Below are 19,703 nucleotides of genomic sequence, written 5' to 3'. Positions count from 1 at the left end.
ACATAATTTGGGAATGCGCCGATTCCCCGGGCGCCGGCTTAAGCATCAACAGTGCAGAAGCCTGACAAGTTTCGCTGTGGAGCGAGGACCCCGGCATTCAGCAGCAAGCCACCCGCATAGCGGCTGAGGCCGCAAAAAAGCAACGCATCTTACCTTGTCTGCGGAGGATTCGCTACCCGCGTCTCAGGTCTGTGTGCCGGGACCGCGGATTTGGGGGCTCCTTTTCGGTGGAGAATAAAGTTTTCATTCATTCATTCATTCATTCATTCATTCATTCATTCATTCATTCATTCATTCATTCATTCATCGGGGCACCTACCACCTTGAGCTAAGGAAAAATGGCCCTCCAAAGAGTCGAAAAACTTTTTCGGCCCAAATTGCTCAAAAAATATCCGACCTCAAGGCGGAAGGCGCACGCTCGCCGTGATGTATGGAGATGTAGCCTTATCACGTGGGAATACATCGCATAGACAATAGATCGCGACACCAAGCAGCTAACGCTCCTTACTCCAACGTCTTCCAGATAGTGGCGGCACATTTTATTTTATTTGTCTTGGAAGGGCTGAGTATTTAGCTTTTGTATGCGAAAGATGAATGCATCTACTAAAGGCAGATAGACGCTCATTATGACGACGCGACGAAAAGAACCAGGAAAATAAAAAAAAATAATTTTGTGTCGTGTATTTAGCAACAACTCTCAGGTCATGAATAGCTGACTTCCAGTATCCTTCACGACGAAAGCATTAAACATTTTTTATCTTGCCCTCGCTTAGGTATGAAGCGGAAACATTGCCTATACTTACGGAAAGCCGGGAAGCACAGCGCACTATAGAAACGAACATAATAGATGCGCGTTACGACACAGGAAAAGAGGAGAATTGGCCAGTGAACACACTCAGCTACATTTTAGCGTATTTGAAATCGAGAACAAACGGCCACTGCGAACACATGTGATGTGAAGGCAGATAACCGAAGGTCATCAGTGGCGTATTGGAGCAAGCAAGCGAAACAGGTGGCAGAATATCAGATGGGCAGATGACATTAAGTAGTTTCAGGCGATGCGGTGCCCGAACCTGTCAAAGGGCACGATTAGTTTGAGAGATATGGGAGAAGCCATTGTCCTGCACCGGGATTAGTCAGGCTGATTTACATGAAGGTGATGATTAGAGATAATAGAGCGCACGCGGCCTCATACGGGGCTCAACGAGAAGATTGTGCCATTCAAAAAAACTGCGAAGGTTAGAAGGCCTGTTGAAATGCATTCGGTGTCACAGCATGCAATAATTGCGACGTTTTAAAAAGACAACAGCGTCAAAATGACGCTGGCTACACTTTCATGCTGTTCTCAACAAATCCGTCTCCGGCGAAGGACGAGTAGTCATCTGCATATGTGAATTGCGAAGTAACGAAATAGTCTTGGAATATCTTACCAATTCCTTATACACAACCATGAGTTAAACCAAAGGGACATTAGCCTCCGATAACTGTACGGAACAACCTTCAATGTTGGCATGCATTGAAAACATGACGAATTAGAAATCGCCATGTTTCTGCAATATCGAATATACAGGTTGTCCCACATAACTTGAGCGAGGCTTTTAAAAATATAAGCAACTTCGGACGCGAATGGAACCGAGTGCATAATATTGGCAGTAGTCTAGAGCCACTGAGTGTATTTTTAAGCGAAAAGCTTCACTACGCTAGTAAACGCCGCGCCTCGCGTGAGGCTGCGTACGTCGGAGCCCGAGTGACGTCACGCACGGCGCATTTCTCTCTCTCTCGCTCCCTAGTCACTACTGCGCAAGCGCCAATAGTAGCACCGACCCACAAAAGTTCCGCCGCTCCGCAGCGCCGCGCCATTCCTCAACATCCTACTTTCCATTTCAGTTCTTTCTCATCTTTATCTCGTTTATCCCTTCCTTTACGCCGCGGTACGGGTGTCTACCAAGATATGTGATACGGTTACTGTGCCATTTCATTTCCTCAAAAGATAAACAAAACAAGTGAGCCGACGGCCTTCATAGAGTCCGTTGGCGCTGAACCCTTTGCAAAGGCCGTTATTTTCACGAAAGGAAAGGCGCACAACCGGCTCCGTGGGTCAGTGGAGACCTCAATCTCGCTTTCATGTGCGTGGTGTTGGTGTCCAACAGCAAAAGCCTGCTTTGACTGCATTCCACAAACTGGATAGGTTGCGGGCCCTCCCTGCCACCCTGGGAGGTGGCATGCAGTTAATGGTTGATCCCGAGAGATTGATCACCAAATGAACGCTGCGGCCTAGCAGTTGCTGCAGTGCCACAAGAGCCACAACGCTGTCAGCGCTAATGCACTCAGGCCACATCTCTCTCTCACCACCGCCACATGTATCGAAGCTCGAATGAGGCCTCATATCCAAAGAGCCAGTTATGCGCCCTTTCTTTGCTCAAAGCCATCGCCATCTAGAACGTTGTCAACGCCAACGCCAATGAAGACAGTGAACGCCGGCATCTTTCGCTTTGTATATCCTGGATTATCTATGCTAATCCACAATATTTTTTTTATATTTTGCTTAACTAATTCATTAGCTTCGTTTAATTCATTAACTTTTTAAGTATTCGCTGCAGATCCCAAGTATGATAAGCAAAGTTCTAGAGCACCTTCAGAAACCTATTAAAAAATTGTTTCACGATATGTCTCACGATATGTCTACACGATATGTCTCACGTGGTCTTTCTTTCTGCTTTCCAAAGAGAGACCGCGAAATATGAAAGATGCCACGTGACAGGGCTCTTGAGCTGAAGTCTTAACTGTGCACAAACGTGCACAATTCACTTTTGGAGAGAGCAATAGAGGCCACAGCGGCAAGCAAAACCGTCCGCTATGGTCGCCGTCTCCTGCAGGTTGGCCTCAATGTCTCGGAGGGAGCCCTGCGTGGACCACATTGTGATGTCATCAGCATGCTGAGCATGCTGCACACTGGCGACTGCGTTCAGATGGGCCAGTAGGTGCAGCATAGCCAAATAGAATAACGCGTAAGAGATTACCGCGCCGTGTGGTGTACCCCTGGCTCCTAAATGAAAAGGACCATGTTCGTTATCCTGGATTCGAATGTAAGATTGTCTGTGGGTCAAAAATAGTCGCATGTATTGAAATTGTTTTTTTTGGTGGGGGGGAGGGAATAGAAATGGCGCATATCGGCGGACACCCGAACCGTGCCGTAAGAGAAGAGATTGAGAAAGGAGTGACAGAAAAAAGGAAGAAAGAGGTGCCGTAGTGGGGGCTCCGGACTAATTTCGGGTGCCGTGCACTGAAATCGCACATCACACGGGCACCTAAGAGTTTCGCCCCCATCGAAAGGCTTCCGCTGCCGTCGGGTTCGAACCCAGGGAACTCCGGATCAGTAGCCGAGCAAACTAACTACTGAGCCACCGCGCCGCAGTTATTGTGAAATAGGTGGGTGAGAATTATATTGTGGGTAACTTTCTCGAATGCTTCCTTCAAATCCTAGTCGAGTACGACCTTGTCATTGAGGGAGTATCTGACGCGGTCGAGGACAGCCTATGCAGAGTTGTAGTAGGACGTCCTATGCCGATCTGAGTAGGGAAACCCGAATATGGTGTCTGTAAAAAGGTGCTGGAATTGCATGAACTCGGACAACCTGTCGGATAACATCGTTTTCATGAGTTTGCCCACACAGGACATGAGACGGAGGTTGTCCGTGTTGATGGCCTTCTGCTGCGCTGTTTCCATGCAAAGAATGCAAGAACTAGCCCGGCTTACTCCTTTGTTGGATTTAAGAATGAAGATTACCTGGGCGGTCTTCCAGTCGATGGAGAGTGCACTACCTTAAGCCAGACTCAGGATATGCAATCCAAAAGAATAGGTATGGTCTATCCAGTGTGCGGAACGCAATAAAGCAGGTTTAGGCAGTTGGACACCAACGCCACGTATGTACATGAAAGTGTGATTGAGGTCTCCACTGGCCCAGGGAGCCATTCACCTCAAACAATGATGCGAGCAGAGGGAGCCAGTTTTGCGCCTTTCCATTGGTGAAAATGAACGGCCCCTAGAACGCTGTCAACGCCAATGAACGCCGGCGGCTCACTTGTTTTGTTTGGTTATTGAGGAAATGAAATGTTGCAGTAACTTTCTCAAATATCTCGGTGGCCACACGAAACGCGCCGAAAAGGAAGGGATAGGTGAGAGCGAGAGGGTTAGTTTGGTTTATGGGGGTTTAACGTCCCAAAGCGACTCCTGCTATGAGAAACGCTGTAGTGAAGGTCACCGGAAATTTAGACCACCTGGGGTTCTATAACGTGCAGTGACATCGCGCAGCACACGGGCCTCTCGAATTTCGCCTCCATCGCAATTCGACCTCCGCGGCCGGGATCGAAGCCGCGTCTTTCGGGCCAGCGGCCAAGCGCCATAACCACTCTGCCACCGCGGCGGCAAGGAGAGAGGTAAAGAAGAAAGGAAGAAAGATGACTGAAAACTGGATTTTGAGGGAAGGCGCAGCGCGGCACATCGGGGGAACACTTGTGGCGCGGTGCAAATAGTGGCGAATGCTCAGTACACTAGTGACACTTAACTGAAATGCGCCGCTGGCTATCTTGGTGTAGCTTTCGCTACAAAAGTTTATTTACACACCTGCAATTCAAACAGCAACGTGATGCATGAACATTCATTCACACTATAGGACAGCGGATTAGCATAAATATTCCGGGGGCCACTTTTCTGACCTAATGTGCGGTTAGCGAGAGCCTTTAGCGCGTTGTTGCTGCTTATGTCGTTGATGTGTGGTTAAGATGTTAAGTGTACAATTGTTTGGGAATCTTAAATGCAGAAGACACAGGAGGCCGTTTGGAAGGCATCCGTCTGATTCGACGCCCTCCCGCACTCTCGAGCGTCCTAGGCTAGAACTACGTATGTGTTGGCAGGAAATATATTGGAGCCTCCTCCACGCCACAGCTTCTCTATTATTTAGGACAACATGTAGCGGAAGTTGTCAGTCTGCGTCCCAATTTATAATGGTCGATTGGTTCTCCGCAGTTTTTCTGGCGCTCGTCGTATGCACAGTGTACGGAGGGGGGTCTTCCCAGAAGTCAGCTAGCGATAGCTCGTGAGCCGCCTCGTTACCAGTGAAGGCAGCGTGCGCGGGCGTCCAAATTAACTGATTTTTCCTATTCAGCGTTCTCTGGGTAATGATTTTGGCCGCTGCCAGTGACATCCTCCCTTTTCCAAAATTTTAGACGGGGGTTTTGCTGTCGCTAATTTTATCCTTGGCATCCGTTCCTACACAAGCGTGCGCTATCGCAACTTACTCCGCAGTCTCTATGTTGCGGCCTCGGATAGTCTGGTCGTTTCACGTGCTACCATAGCTTGGAGATAACGATCTATGCACTGTGGGGCGAGAGAGACCCTCGGCCACACAATTTCGGCGTGCCCACAATCACCAGAGGTGGGGCAAAATGCAGTAAGTTGAGAAGCCTTGGAGACTTTGCTTAACAATAAAAATTTTCTTTTCGGGAAAAGAAATTGCGCAGTATCTGTGTCATATATCGTTGGACACCTGAACCGCGCCGTAAGGGAAAGGATAAATGAGGGAGTGAAAGAAGAAAGGAAGAAAGACTTGACGTAGTGGAGGGCTCTGGAATAATTTCGACCTCCTGGGGATCATTACCGTGCACTGAAATCGCGCAGCTCACAGGCGCCTTAGCGTTTTGCCTTCATAAAAACGCAGCAGCCGCGGTCGGGTTTGAACCCGGGAACTCCGGATCAGTAGTCGAACGGCCTATCCCATCAGCCACCGCGGCGGGTGCGTCCTCCAAAACGACGACGACGGTTTAGCAGCAGATATACCCGGTGACAAGGAGCACTCACCAGATTATTGAGCTCCTATAGATCCCATTCCCGTAGGGCAGTGAAGACACCTCGCCTTCTGCGGTGTCTGTTGTTGCCAGTGAAGGAATATTATAAACGAAGTGCTGGCCTTACGGGCTCTCACACATGTTGTTTGTTGGAGGGGGTTGTCTAGGCGGTGAGCTCTGGGCTTTAATCAGCAAGAGCGAATTACGTGGTTAGGCACGTGACGAAAATTCTTAAAACGAGCGGTTTGAGCCGCGGTCAGCGCAGCTGCGGAACGAGCGGTACCAGTGCGACAAGTTGCGTGTTATGACGTCTCAGCCACACGTGCGGCGAGCCAGAGGTCAAATTCATGCGTCATTTGACCTCCAGCTTTGCATTCAAAAAGAGGAGCTTTTTGCACCAAAAAGTTTTCTGTGGTTCAAACCGGCTGAACCTAGAAAGACAGGCGAAAACTCAGTTAAGGTAATCACACGAAAGTAAGCACACGCCACACGTTTTTATTTAGCCAATGGAGCGTCACGCGATTTCCGGCAGTTGCGAGAGGGCCGTCGGCTCCGAAAAGCAGCGTCACGTGATTAGATAGTTGCGAGAGGAGCGAGTGCCATCGGCTCAACGCGCGCAGCGGCGGCAAGGTGGGGATAGTCGCGTGGCCTAACGTCCCACAGAGCATTTTAAGGCGGAAGCCTTTCTTGGCTCATGAGTGGCGTGGACGAAATTTGTAGACGGAAGTTGTCCGCACGAACTATCAAACATAAGTTGTGTGGTGATTAAAACAAAAACTTGAAATTTGATTAAGCCTATGTTCTCATACAACGTATAAGTAATGAAAAATACCAGAAATTGGGAAATAGGACTAAATATGAAAATGAATAAAAATTAAAAAATGAAAAGAAAATAGAGATAAGAAGTTAATAAAAATAAAACCAGGAAAAAAATTACACGAAAAGCAGAAGATAAAAAATTAAGGTAGAAAAAAGTTAAGGTATTATGAGGACAGGGAAACCTTTCGCATTTGCGCTCTTACCAAGATTTTTTCTCTTGCGGGAGAGTAACGAGCGCCTGAACCAACCAGCGACTGCGTCCTTTTTCCACACCTCAGGGGAAAATGAGCATTGCTCCATTTTGTTTGGGGAAGTATCCATGAGAGCAATGGCGTGCTTTCTTTTGCATGTCAGGATGAAACAAGCGGGTTATGTTATTTACCGATATCAGAAACGATGACCATCCGCGCAGATGTTAGACGCTTTTACCATAACGCGTACCGTGCTGTATACCATTACCCGCGTACCGCGAGTCCGCGCGTCGCCAGTGCGCATGCGCAGATTTATTTTAGGGCGCCAGATGGCGCCAGTTAAGATGCAGCTGCGTGCGCGCCTGCCGCCGCATCGGGACCAATCAGGACGAATCAATGTTGTCCAATAGTCTGCGAGTTCGACTCTTGCCCTAGCCACTGCGGAGACGTCGAGTACCCTTATAGAGCCCATAGCGCGAGGAAGACAAAATGCCTAGGATTTGCCTGTCTAGTTTGCGTTTGCTGAAGTGGTTTTTAAAAGGACACTTTATAGGGCTCACTTTCGGCCACAGATACCTGAACAAGCAGGCGGTACAGATAGCAACAGATGTGTTGGGCGGACCACGAAAGACAGGATTTCGGCTTCTCCCGGCCGCGGTGACTTAAATGTTGCCAAAAAACTCCGATTGAGCCTCAAAGGTAATTGCGCAATCTCGAGCAATTAAAGTCTTTGAACGTAGCTGCAGTCATTCTAGATAAAACTAGCCATTTCTCGCAGCAGAAAATGTTAAAGCCGCGCACCGGTCGCTGTGAGCAAGAACAAAGATTAACCGCCTTCGCGGCATTGTCTGTACTGGCGAAGATTCGATCACATACTTATCAACGAAAAAAAGGCCGGCAGGATAATTCGCCACGGACACTTATGACTGGTTATGAGTATGAATTAGAAAGCTCTATAGCTCCGCGAGTGCAACGTTTGAACGTTTCTGTGCAGAGGGGCCGTGCGGGGGCCCAAGAAGCTGCGTGTCCTAAAGTCCCCTGAGTCCATTAAAGTTTTCACCACCACCACCTACCTGATCGAGCCTCCTGTTCGCGCCTCTGCCGCATATCTTCCGCTTCACGTTTCTCAACTCGACGTTGGCCATACGCTTCTGTCGCTTCATGTCCGCTTCTCGTTGCGTGCTTCAACGCCTCTTCAACCGGTTGAGACTAGCTTCCCGCGCTCTTACCGTAGCGGTGATCGTCGATGTTGAAGCCCGCCTCTGCATCCACCGTATAGGATTTATCGGCTCTCGTGCCTTGGAGCCGGTAGCGTACCTTTGTGCGCGCCCTCGTTCCCCTGTTCACGTAGACGCGGTCGCCTCGCAGGCCACAGACATTGATGTCGTCGCCGTTCCATTACACTGCATCCAGTGTTCTAGCCGTTACCGAAAAAATTATTAAATACGTTACTCTTTACGCTAAAAAAGGAAATTCATTACTTCCCTGCCTTAGCTACAAGATAAATTGTAACGCCTTGCCGTTACCGTTACCGAAAAATTGTACCACGCGTTGATTTTCATTGCTGCATGGCCATAAATTTTAATCAGTGCGTCTTCGCTGCAGGAATTCACGACAACAATTTTATTAAAAATATATTTCATATAAGGCTTCTAGCCAAAACAGCAATTTTACCCAAAATTTTGATTTAAGGACAATATTTACACAAATGTTCAGGAGCTCAGCTATGGTAGAGTCGTCTCAAGAGTTTTGCAGAGTTATACGTGTAGGCTTCAGACACTGTGGCACATAGTGAAGTCATTTTCTGAACGTGACATTAAGCACAAAATGACACTTCATCATCAATTCTAACTTTCCAAAGAAAACATCGCTGAACCATTAGAAAATTTACAGTATTTTGAACAATGTGATGTTCCAAAATGCCGGGCACGCTTCCAATCTTTAGAGATTTGTGTGTGCAATGGTTTTGGAAGGGTGGTAGGTGAAGGCAAGTGTGTGAATGACTGTTCGTGCACATGTTTCGTGCGTTATGGGGACTCAGTCTTTTCCTTTCAGTTGGGTGCGTCGTCAATGGCAGGTGTTTTGGGCACGCACGCGACCCGCAACAAGGGTTGTCGAGAACACCTGTACATTTTGTTTTTCTGCAACATCACTTTAGATACTCCGCGCTTTCTTTCTTTAAAAAAAGATTGCGGAGAGGGTCGGGGGGTCTGACAAAATGAATAAAAAGTAACTAGTAACCTGACACCTCACTTTACCGAAAAATGTTAACGCAAGTACGTTGCCCTTTACAGTTTCGAAATGGTAACGGGTACATTACTAATTTACCGAAAAATAAAGCGTTACCTGTAACGCCGTTTCTTGTAACGCGTTACCGATAACACTGACTGCATTGCACACACCCCGTCGGCAGGGGAGTCTGAAAAGACAGTTACGCGCGCAGCCGCGAAACCCCTCGCAAAGACACTTATCACTCCTTCTGCGTGAGCAGTGGCGCGACTAATACCATTGTCACACGGGCAGCCTAACCGCGGTTAAGTTTGACCGCAGTTAAGGCTAACCGTAGTTACGAACATTCACACGATAAACCTAACCACAGTTATTCTGCTAACCATGGTTACCTCAAACTGAGGTTGGCCACCTCAGTCAAGCCCAGTAACTGGCAAAATGGCCGCCTCCATGTCCGACGACGGCAGCTCGGTTCCCAGCGAAACAGCCTCCCAGAAGCGCGTTATCTGGAGTGTAGTGACGACGGAGGCGTTGATACGCCTCTGGCAGGATAACCTGACTGCTCTGCGCTCAAACACACGTAACGCGCGCGTATATCGCGCGATGGTCGAAGCGCTGAAATTGGGCCTGCCGGCGGGGGAAGGCCCGTACACCGCAAAGCAAGTTCGGCAAAAGATTGAAAACCTGAACAAGCACTACCGGTGAGTGGAAGTCTTCATTCCTAGTAATCAAACGATGAATTCTGGCGGAAGTTTGTGTGATGTTATAGCACTGGCGCGCAAGAGAGGCACGCCGCGCTGTTAGCACTGGTGCAGTTAGGCCTTGTCCGCAGTCGTGACACCGTGCCGGCGTGTTGTAAGCGACAGAAGATATGCAGCGTTTCTGGAATGTGTTGTCATGAGCTGATATCGTTCTTGTCCTTGCGCAATCATATGTCGGCGTTCGCTCCGCGTCTGATTCATTAATTTATCGACAGCCTTCGTTTAGCTCGCTGAAGTTAGAAGCCGCACGAGTGCCTCGCGTACAAGTTACTACACCAGTGTACCAGGTGAAAACTGTGTATTTCATGGTAGAGTCCGTTTAAAAATTGTGGCATTTTCTTCCTTAAGTGGCAGGTGGGTGCTCCACTGCTTTTGAGTGCAACTAGTAGCCTGTTTTTTTATGTTTGTGCCTACCATGAAGAGAGCAACACTGCACATATTCATATTTTCATGGTGCAGAATTTCATGCATTCAACAAAATTTTCTTTGCAGGAAACTGAGGCGTTGTGGCACCACAACAGGCTCTAAAAGCATTGAATGGCCTTTCTACTGGCAGCTTCATTTTTTCCTCGGATCACAGCAAATCAATGACAGAAGCCTTGTTGAGGAAAGTGTGGAGGTAATCGGCTGTTTTCACCACGACACTAGAACTGTTCACGGCGCAGTTACTGCTGCAAGCTAGCTTTTTGTGCATGATAAGCCTGCATGCTTATCAGATCTCTTGTAATGTCGTTAGAGCACTACGCTGAAAGTTTAAACACTACTGTGCCTTCAAACCCTCCTCTTTTTCTTCTTTTGGGGTTTGTTGTGTGTAACACATCGCGGCCTGCAAAATGGCAAGCCAGGCTAAGTTGGTCTTGTAAAACTACATGCCTTTTTTTCTTGTCCTGCACAGCTGCCAGTAGTAGACTTCCAACCAGAGGAAGCTGAAATCGTTGCCACTTATGCAAGCGACATGAACTCTCCAACTGCAAGTGATGCTGCACAGTAGGGCCAAGCGTCCAATGCAGACGAAGCTTCATCGGTGGCCAACACTTGCAACTGCCCAAGTGCTAGCAACAGCGCTAAAAGAAGCAGCAGGAAGCGCCCTTCCAATTCGGGACTGAGCGACCTAATGGCGCTACATCAGCAAGCCGAAGAGCGTGCGGCCAAAGCTGCCTATGACAGTCTTGAACTAAGAAAGGAGCTTGTAGAGCTACAAAAAGAATCCAACGCGATGCAGAAAGGTTTTCTATACATTATGCATGCATATTTTGCATCCAAACAGAAAGACAAATAAATTGTTTGTGAGACCACCCTCTGTGGTAAATGATTTACCACAAAAACTGGTCTCACAAACAGAATATATTTGTCTTTATGTTTGGATGCAAATTATGCAGGCATATTTTCAATTTGAACAGAAAGGCAAATAAATTCTCTTTTTGAGATCATCTGTTGTGGTAAATGACACACTAGCAGCTACGGCCCTTAGAATGGCTATCTAGGAACCTTGTAGAATAAGGCGCTGCGCAAAATAACATAAACACGGACGAGAAGGGCACAAAGACGGGCCCGTCCTTGTGCCCTTCTCGTCCATGCTTGTATTATTTTGCGCAGTACCTTATTCTACAATGTACGACCGACTCGCCCAGCAACATGCACTCTTGATCTAGGAATCTCTATTTCACAGCAAGGCACTGAGATGTTATTTTGCCTAAAGCGTCAGTGTATTATGTGTCACCCTCTGTGTACAGGAAATGTAACAGTGTTGTTATTGTAAAGCATGCATCAAAAATACCATGCGGTAAATACATATACGAATGTTTCTTATTAAAATCCAATTTAATTCAATTAACTTCAATTTTGAACCTAATTGAACTGCCATTTATCTAGCTGTACCAACAATGCGCTGTGAATGTCTCGTGCTGGGCTGTGAAAACGTGCTGGCAACCGAGGCAGCCCTGATGCTTCCTGCATGCTGCAGTGCCAGCCGCCACTACCTGTCACCCACAAAAAAGCCATGCTAATCCTTGTAAGTTTTTTTAAAGTGATCATGAGGTGAATACATACATGCAACATCTCTCTCAAAACAGAAAGTCACGAGGCACTTCAATTTTGAACCTAATTGAACTGCCATTTAGCTGGCTGTACCAACAATGCGCTGTGAATGTCTCGTGCTGGGCTCTGAAAATGTACTGGCAACCGAGGCAGCCCTAATGCTTCCTGCATGCTGCAGAGCCTGCCATCACTGCCTGTCAAAGAAAGACAAAAGCCATGCTAGTGCTTGAATAGACATGTTTACATCAAGGCACCACCAAACAGTTTGCAGACCTTCATCTCTCTCAAGAGGCGAGCAAATGACTGCAATATATGCCTGCTATTCAACGTCTACTAGGAGAATTAGTTTTCTTTCATTATTCTGTACACTTAATAAATTGCATCTCCTCAATGATCTTTGTAAGACAGTACAGAAAGCACAAAAAGACAAGCTGCAATATATTTCATATGAACAGGAAATGTTGCCATTGTTAACTTTTCTGTGCCAGCAATACAAAACAGCCAGCACATTTCTTACATATGAGATCAAAAGACAGGTATAACGAAATGATTCAACCAATGTTCAGCTTGAGGCAATGTAACTTCTCAGGGCATTTCGAACTGCAACACCTGATGGCTCAGCCCGGTTGCTTGCGCAGGACGGCTGAGGCCGCCCCTGGTCTCGAGCTCGCCCCTCATCAAACCAACTTGCATCGCAGCAGTCAGACATCTCCTCACAAATATTGTGTACCACACAACATGCCCGGATTGCACAATTACATTGGTTATCTCACACACGAGTCCTTTCAACAAAATACGAAAACGTGCCTTTAGTCGCCCAAATGCATTCTCAACAATGCGTCTAGCTCTGCACAGGTGGTAATTAAACAATGCAGTAGGTGAGCCCGTTGGTTCTGCATTTGGGAATGGCTTCATGACATGGCTCTGCAGGGCAAATGCTTGATCAGCAAGCAGAACGGGTTCCACCGTCGCTCCTGCCATAATTTTTTCTTCAATTTGGGACAGAGGACCGGCCAGTATACTTGGAAGACTTGAGCTTTCAAATACGCCAGCGTCGTGATTTCGTCCAGGAGACCCGACGTTTGTGTATGAAAACCTTTAGCGATGTTCGGCGATAGCCAAAAGAATCGTGCTGTACCACCCCTTATAGTTTATGTAGTCCGTGGCATGCTCTTCTGGCGGACACACCTCAATGTGACAGCCGTCGAGTGCTCCCACGCCTTGCGGAAATCCAGTGACGGCAGTAAACTGGCGAAGATGCTCCGCCAACTCATTTTGCCTGGGGAATCTGATGAACTGTGGCCCCAGTTCACGCACAACGACGGCGCAAAATTCCCAGAAAATAGTGTTGACCGCCGACCGGCCTAAGCCAAAGGCATTGGCTATCGTTCGTTCTTCTGCAGATGACGCCAGGCGATACAAGCCTACAGCCACACGCTTATCCAGGGGAACTGCCCGCCGCATGACCGTATCTTGCCGCTGCATACATTCGCACACACTCAGGATATACCTAAATGTGCTGCGGGTCACTCTGAATTGCGCCCTAAATTCACTCTCCGGCAGGTGTGGCACCGTCGTTTCGTACCACGACTGTCCTCGCGGATATGCCCATAATCGCCGCTCGCTGGAGCAGAGCCGCGCAGTTATTGCCACGATCAGGCGACACATTCTCTCAGCACGTTGTCGCTCCACTTCTGCAGCGTCGATGTCTGCAAGAATACGCAGCTGCTGAATACGACGTTGATGAAAAGCTACTTGATGCATGGCAAACATTGCCCAGAATTCGTCGTCATCGTCGTCGTCGTCTCGATTTTCCGCAATGCAATCACGCTGCTCCATGCTGTCAAGCAACTGCCCGCTGAGAGGTGCGGTAGCGCAGTTCACCAACCTGGTTACCAGTGCGCTCCTCACTCCTCGAAACGGCACACACACGAGTAGTGGTCCCAAAGACAGCGAATATTTCTAGTTCACTAGTTCTAAACTAGACCACCGTACTTATACCCCCGCCTGCGAACAAACCATCAACAAACTCCGGCTAGCCTACTCCGGCTAACTGCGGCTACAAACATGGCTACGTAGCCAACAACGACCACTGTTGAAAAGCTGCCTCCAATTTTCGCTAAAGCTAGGAAACAAACAAGTGAGGTGTACTCCAAATAAAATTAATATAATTATTAAGAAAATATAAGTTATTTCCCAGCCATAAATAACTATATTTTATTAGTGATAAGTTGTTAAAATTGTTCAACAAGTACGTTTACGTCAATACCACGTCATCGTCTTCGCTGATGTGTGTGAGAACGTGTAGCAGCGCCACAGTTCGGTTTAAGGCAACTGCGGTTAAGTCGGGTAACTGCGGTTAAGGCTGCCCGTGTGACAAGGGTATAAGTCATACACCTAGTGGTCCTGAGCTGGCACCTGCTGCCTCCGACACCCCGCCGCCTTCCGCCATCTGAAGTCCTATTTCGACTGCCACGCCCTCCCCGGTAATGCTTCCTCGCTCCGAAACTGCTCCAGTCGCTTCCCTCTCCACTTCCTCCCAGGTGTATTACATACCCGCCTTTATGTCAAACCGCTACCGAAGAAGCAGCTGCCTCGCCGACACGACGCGCACCTTTAGCACAAAGCCCGAGAACTGGATGATTTCTATCGTGCCGACGAACACACTACACACATGGACGCGGCAAGGCAAGGTGCAACCTACGTGGTCCGTGCAACCATGCCGCGATCTAAACTTATCTCCGCCGAAGCGCTGTGCGCCCCCTCCCCCGCCGCAGCAGAAGAGGCAGCGATAGCGCTGGCTATCGCTTACCGCCGTACGCGCACAGTCCTCGGTGATACAAAACGAGCAACCCTAAATTACTCGGCAGGCTGCATCTGCATTGCCGCTGCACGCATCCTGCGCGGCTGCACAACCGATCGCAAAATTAACCTAGTCTGGCTACCCGCCCATGAGGGCAAGTGTGGTAACGAAGGGGCATATATCAGGTTGGGGAACCTAAAAAGTTTGAAAAATAAAAAGCCCCTGCTTACACCACTGACGCCTAACAGGCTGGTAAGGAAGAGGCCGGCCGACTTGCACGAGGATTAACAATCCCGGCGGCCGCGGCAAGGATCCTGGAGCCCTCGCCGACCTCTAGAAATGTGCAGACGTCACCAATGTTCATAAAAAGACGTGACACCTTTTCCCGCCTCTCCAACCTGACATCCAAGAAGCATAAGCCACCCTACTCCGATGATTGCAGACGCTCTTAATTCTCGGCCACTCAAAGTTATCACTGATCACCAACAGGGAATACAACCCCACATGCCCAAATTTCAGTCACGGATCATCCGGCACTCAGGCGCACATCCCCTGGAAATGCGAAAATAACCCTCCCCCACGGGCCCTCCTGCCAGCTCCCTCTGCGGAATGCTGGGACCAACTCCTCAACTAGCCGCATAAGACCACACAACTTTCACTCATTTTATGGGCTTAGTACGTCGCCACCACCTAAGGGCCGCACTCAACCCACCTGCCCTATTTCGCGGCACCTGTGGGAAATAAGGTTGTCTCTCTATCTTTCTCTACTTCTTGCTATCTCCATGGCTCTCCGATCTTTTGTGCTCCGACGCCGACAACAAGCAGCTTTCAATCAATGGAACATGTAAAGCTGACGCCTTGAAATAAAGTGCACGAGCACGAACACATGGTTATATTAGCGCTCATTAAATTGCTTTCGATCCGTGACATGCACTACTTCTCCTCGGGTTCGGCGTCGCTCGGATTTTGTGACTCCATCAAGAACAACTTCAGAGTTCCGCTAACATAGCAGGCTAATCACCTTCTACGGCCCGCAGCACGAGCGAAAACGTTCTCACTGAGTTCATCGGGACAAATGGATGTCCAAACTCAGGCTCGGTCAGCTGTCTTGCATTCTGCCTGGCGCCGACGAAGATTGAAACGTCAACGGTCGGCGCGCTACTCGTCTTGAGTGCGCAACCAGACATGACGTCGGGGTTCTTCTGCAGACTGCACACCATAAACATCGCGGTGCTGAAATGTAGTCGGGTGTCCTCTAGCACGTTCCCGTTATAAAAGGGAGTTCTCTAGAGGGCAGCTTAGTCATCATCCTGACTACACCCACTGCAGGGCAAAGGACTCTCCCCATGTCTATCCAATTAATCCTCTCATTTCCCAGCTGCACCCACCCCATGCCTGCAAGCCCCATGATCTCATCCTGCAACCTAACTTTTTGCCTCTCTCTGCTACGCTTGCCTTCTCTTGGCATCCACTTCGTTGCCCTTAAGGACCAGCGGTTATCTTGCCTTCGCATTAAATGCCCAGCCCATTTCTTCCTCCTGATTTCCACTAGGATGTCATTCACCAGCCTGTGTTCCCTCACCCACTCTTCCCGCTTCTGTTCTTTTAACACCTATCCTTTTTCTTTCCATGGCTCGCTGCGTCCTCCTTAACTAAAGCTGAACCATTTTCATTAGCCTCCACGTTGCTGCCCCGTAGGAGTGTTGCGATAAGGTACAGCTGCTGCACACTTTTCTCTTGAGGGATATTGGTAATCTGCTATTCACGAACTAAGAGAACCGGCCATATGCGCTGCACCCCATTTTGACCCTTTTAGTTATTTCCCTCTCATGATCATGATCCATTAACTCTTATCTCCAACTGTTCCCTATTCAGGCCTCGGATTACCAACTCTAAACACGCGGTGGATTGCATCGGCGAGATCGTGTCTCCTTGCTTGACGCCCTTCCTTATCGAAATTTAATTGCTCACTTTATGGAGGGCTATGGCAGCTGTGCAGTTCTTCTATATATCTTCCAGTATTCTTACATAATACTCTTATACACCCTGATTACGCAATGCCTGTATGACAGCTGTGGTTTCAACGTTTTCAAAAGCTTTCTCGTGTTCAGTGACGGATATGTAGAGGTTGGTTATTCTCTGTGCATTTCTCTATCGCCTTATTTGTAGTGTGAATATCATCTATTTTGAATATCTTTTACGAAAGCCGGCCTGATCATTTGGTTGATTAAAGTTTAAGGTTACCCCCATTCTATTAGTGATCACCTTAATAAATACCTTGTAGGCAATGGACAATAAGGTGATTGGTCGGTAATTTTTTTCAAGTAATTGGCGTCTCCTTTCTTATGAATTAAGATAATGTTCGCATTCTTCCAAGCTTGTGGTACGGTCGAGGTCGTAAAACATTGCGTATACAGGGTGGCTAGATTTTGTAGCAGAATTTGCCCTCCGTCTTTCAACCGTTCTACTGTTACCTGATCCTAGCCAGCTCCCTTTGCATTGTTGCTAATGCTTTCTTGACTTCCTTTTTCTTTACTGGCGGGATGCCGCAATGGTGTGCGGTACTGGCTTTATCATTAACGTTCTCATTGCACTGGCTGCTGTACAGATTTGTGTAGAACTCTTCGGCTACATTACCTAACTTATCCGCATCGCTAATGGCATTGCCCTCCTTGACTCTTATCGCACACATCTGGTTTTTACCTATGGCTAGTTCCCTCGGAAGCATACTCTCTTTCTTACTTCTTTCTTTCTTACTCCCTTTCTTAATGCAGGCGTATTTGTGCTTAGAGTGGAGTGCAGGTAGGCGGCGACGTCGAGGTGATACTCATTAGTGATGTCCTGCAACATTGCGTCGAGCGTTGTTACGGCCTCCCTGCCACTTACGAGGTGAGGGTTCCACGGGGTTGCCTCCTTAACTGTGGTTTGTAGGCGAAGGAAACTAAGAGCAATATCGCGTCCAGTGATCTGTGTTCGGTGTGAACGGAAACGGAGTGTACTTACATGAAGTTATTTCCCACTTTCCTTCTTTCACGTTGTCATTGAGATGTCTATGGCAAGCGAGAGGTACAGCCGTCTGACAGGGTTTTGTAGAGTCAGCGTAAGTTATCTGACAAAATGGATATCAAGCAGAGCTAGTTGTTACTGCTAGTAAGAAGCAATAAGAAAATGAACGAAATGCACTTACGCCTGTCAACTGTCATGAAATATGACTGATATCAATCTTTCTTGATTATAGATGACATCAAGGCGCTCACTAACAACGCATTACCCCTTAAAGCAAGAGCTTTATTGGTCCCTCTAGGAGGAAAAACCCGGCATGGGCGCCACTGAGAAATTCAAATTCGTGAAATGGGTGTAGTGACGTAGAAAAACAGGTTCGCTGCAAAGAAAAAAATGCCTGCGGCTTAGCTCAGCTAAAAATAGCTATGCAAGCGAACGCAAGGATTACATGTGAGGTCAATTTCAAAGGTTCTTGGGGCCGAAGCACAGTCACACAGGCAGAAGGACCAAGTGGGTCGTTGCAGGTTCCGCACTTTGACAACTCGCTTCCAGCGGCTCACCAGTCTCCGCCGCGGCTGCTAAGAGGGTTCGTCGCTGTCTTCATTCGGCATCTTTCGCTCGCCGTCAAGCCAGTCGAAGCTGCCGCCCATCCCCTCCACCGTGCTTTCGGCTGGTCGTTTAGCGCGTTTATGCTCCCTATCGATTGCTCAATCCCTCGACCAGCTGGTAGTGTCGAGCGGGTGATCAGCCTCTGTCCGACGTCTGCGAGTAGCCACTCTCGAGGACGTCGACTCCGGCTGACTTGCTTCGTCCATAGCGAGACGGTGGATAGGCAGCGCGCAGCCGCCCGACGACGGCGGAGCGCGCGACTGCAGCTGGTGCGAGTCACGTGGAACGTCACGTGGTTGCCTATAAAGCTGCGCTCCTCCTGTTCGAGGTCATTCGTACAGACGCAGTGCAATCGGAACCGCGTGGATAGTAAAGCCACAGGTGCTCAATGGCAGCAAGTACGTCGAAATTGACCGGCGGTGGTGAAGCTTTCGCTTTGAAAGGTTGTCAAGCGGAAGTGAGTCGGAGTCGTTTCGGTCGGGAGCCGGGCACAACTTCTTCACCAATGAGGATGTTTCCTCAGGAGGATAAACAGATGATTTGTACAATCACGTCGCACAGCAACGTACGCAAATGACATTGAGAAAAACTTAGTTTTAAGGGCCACTAATTAGCGGCTCGGAACACGTGCGATAACGTGTAATAGAGCAGCATCTGATGCCACGTGAAGAGCTGCCGATATCTGCGTAATGGTGCGCCAAGAAATCCCCTAGCGACTGCACGGACACTTAAAACTATCGCGCCATATTAGCAAGGTGAATTTAAGTAAAGAATGAAGTTTATGAAGACGGGCTGGCTAGCCATTGCTACATACGCTCATGAAATACAAAAATAGAATTTTGACCGCCAGACCAGCAATCAAGGTGTACAAACAAGGGTACTTGGGAGCGCATAATATACCTGGCCGAGACAATTAGTGCCGCACATCAACATGAGCAAGCTTGTGGCCGTGAATCCGAACAGTGTACCGAAATTGGAGCCGGTGATTGCTTGTTTTGGTACCGCTAATTAATGCATTCAGCGCACAAAAAATCAGTGGCCCAGTAAGAGGCTTCTGCTCAACAAATTCAAAGTCTAAGTGGAATCCTTGCTTGCTTTCAACGCTGATTGTGCACTTGTGGCGTTGCATCGCAGTTTTAATCAATGTAAAATTAGATTCTGAATTTTAAGCGAAGCCGAGATATTATTGTTGCTCTTCATTTTGCTTTGCCCTGTTGTCGATGCACAGCCAAAAAATAAACGGCCGTGTGCTGTACAATAAAAATTGGCCTTTCAAAAATATCTTTTATGGGGGAAAAACGCTAAGGTGGCCGTGTGCTGTGCGATATCAATGCACGTTGAAGAACCCCAGGTGGTCGAAATTATTCCGCATCCATCCACTACGGCACCTCTTATTCTTCCTTTCTTC

Source organism: Amblyomma americanum, chromosome 2 (genome assembly GCF_052857255.1).
Source record: "Amblyomma americanum isolate KBUSLIRL-KWMA chromosome 2, ASM5285725v1, whole genome shotgun sequence".
Taxonomy (NCBI): domain Eukaryota; kingdom Metazoa; phylum Arthropoda; class Arachnida; order Ixodida; family Ixodidae; genus Amblyomma; species Amblyomma americanum.
This window is presented reverse-complemented; position numbering follows the sequence as displayed.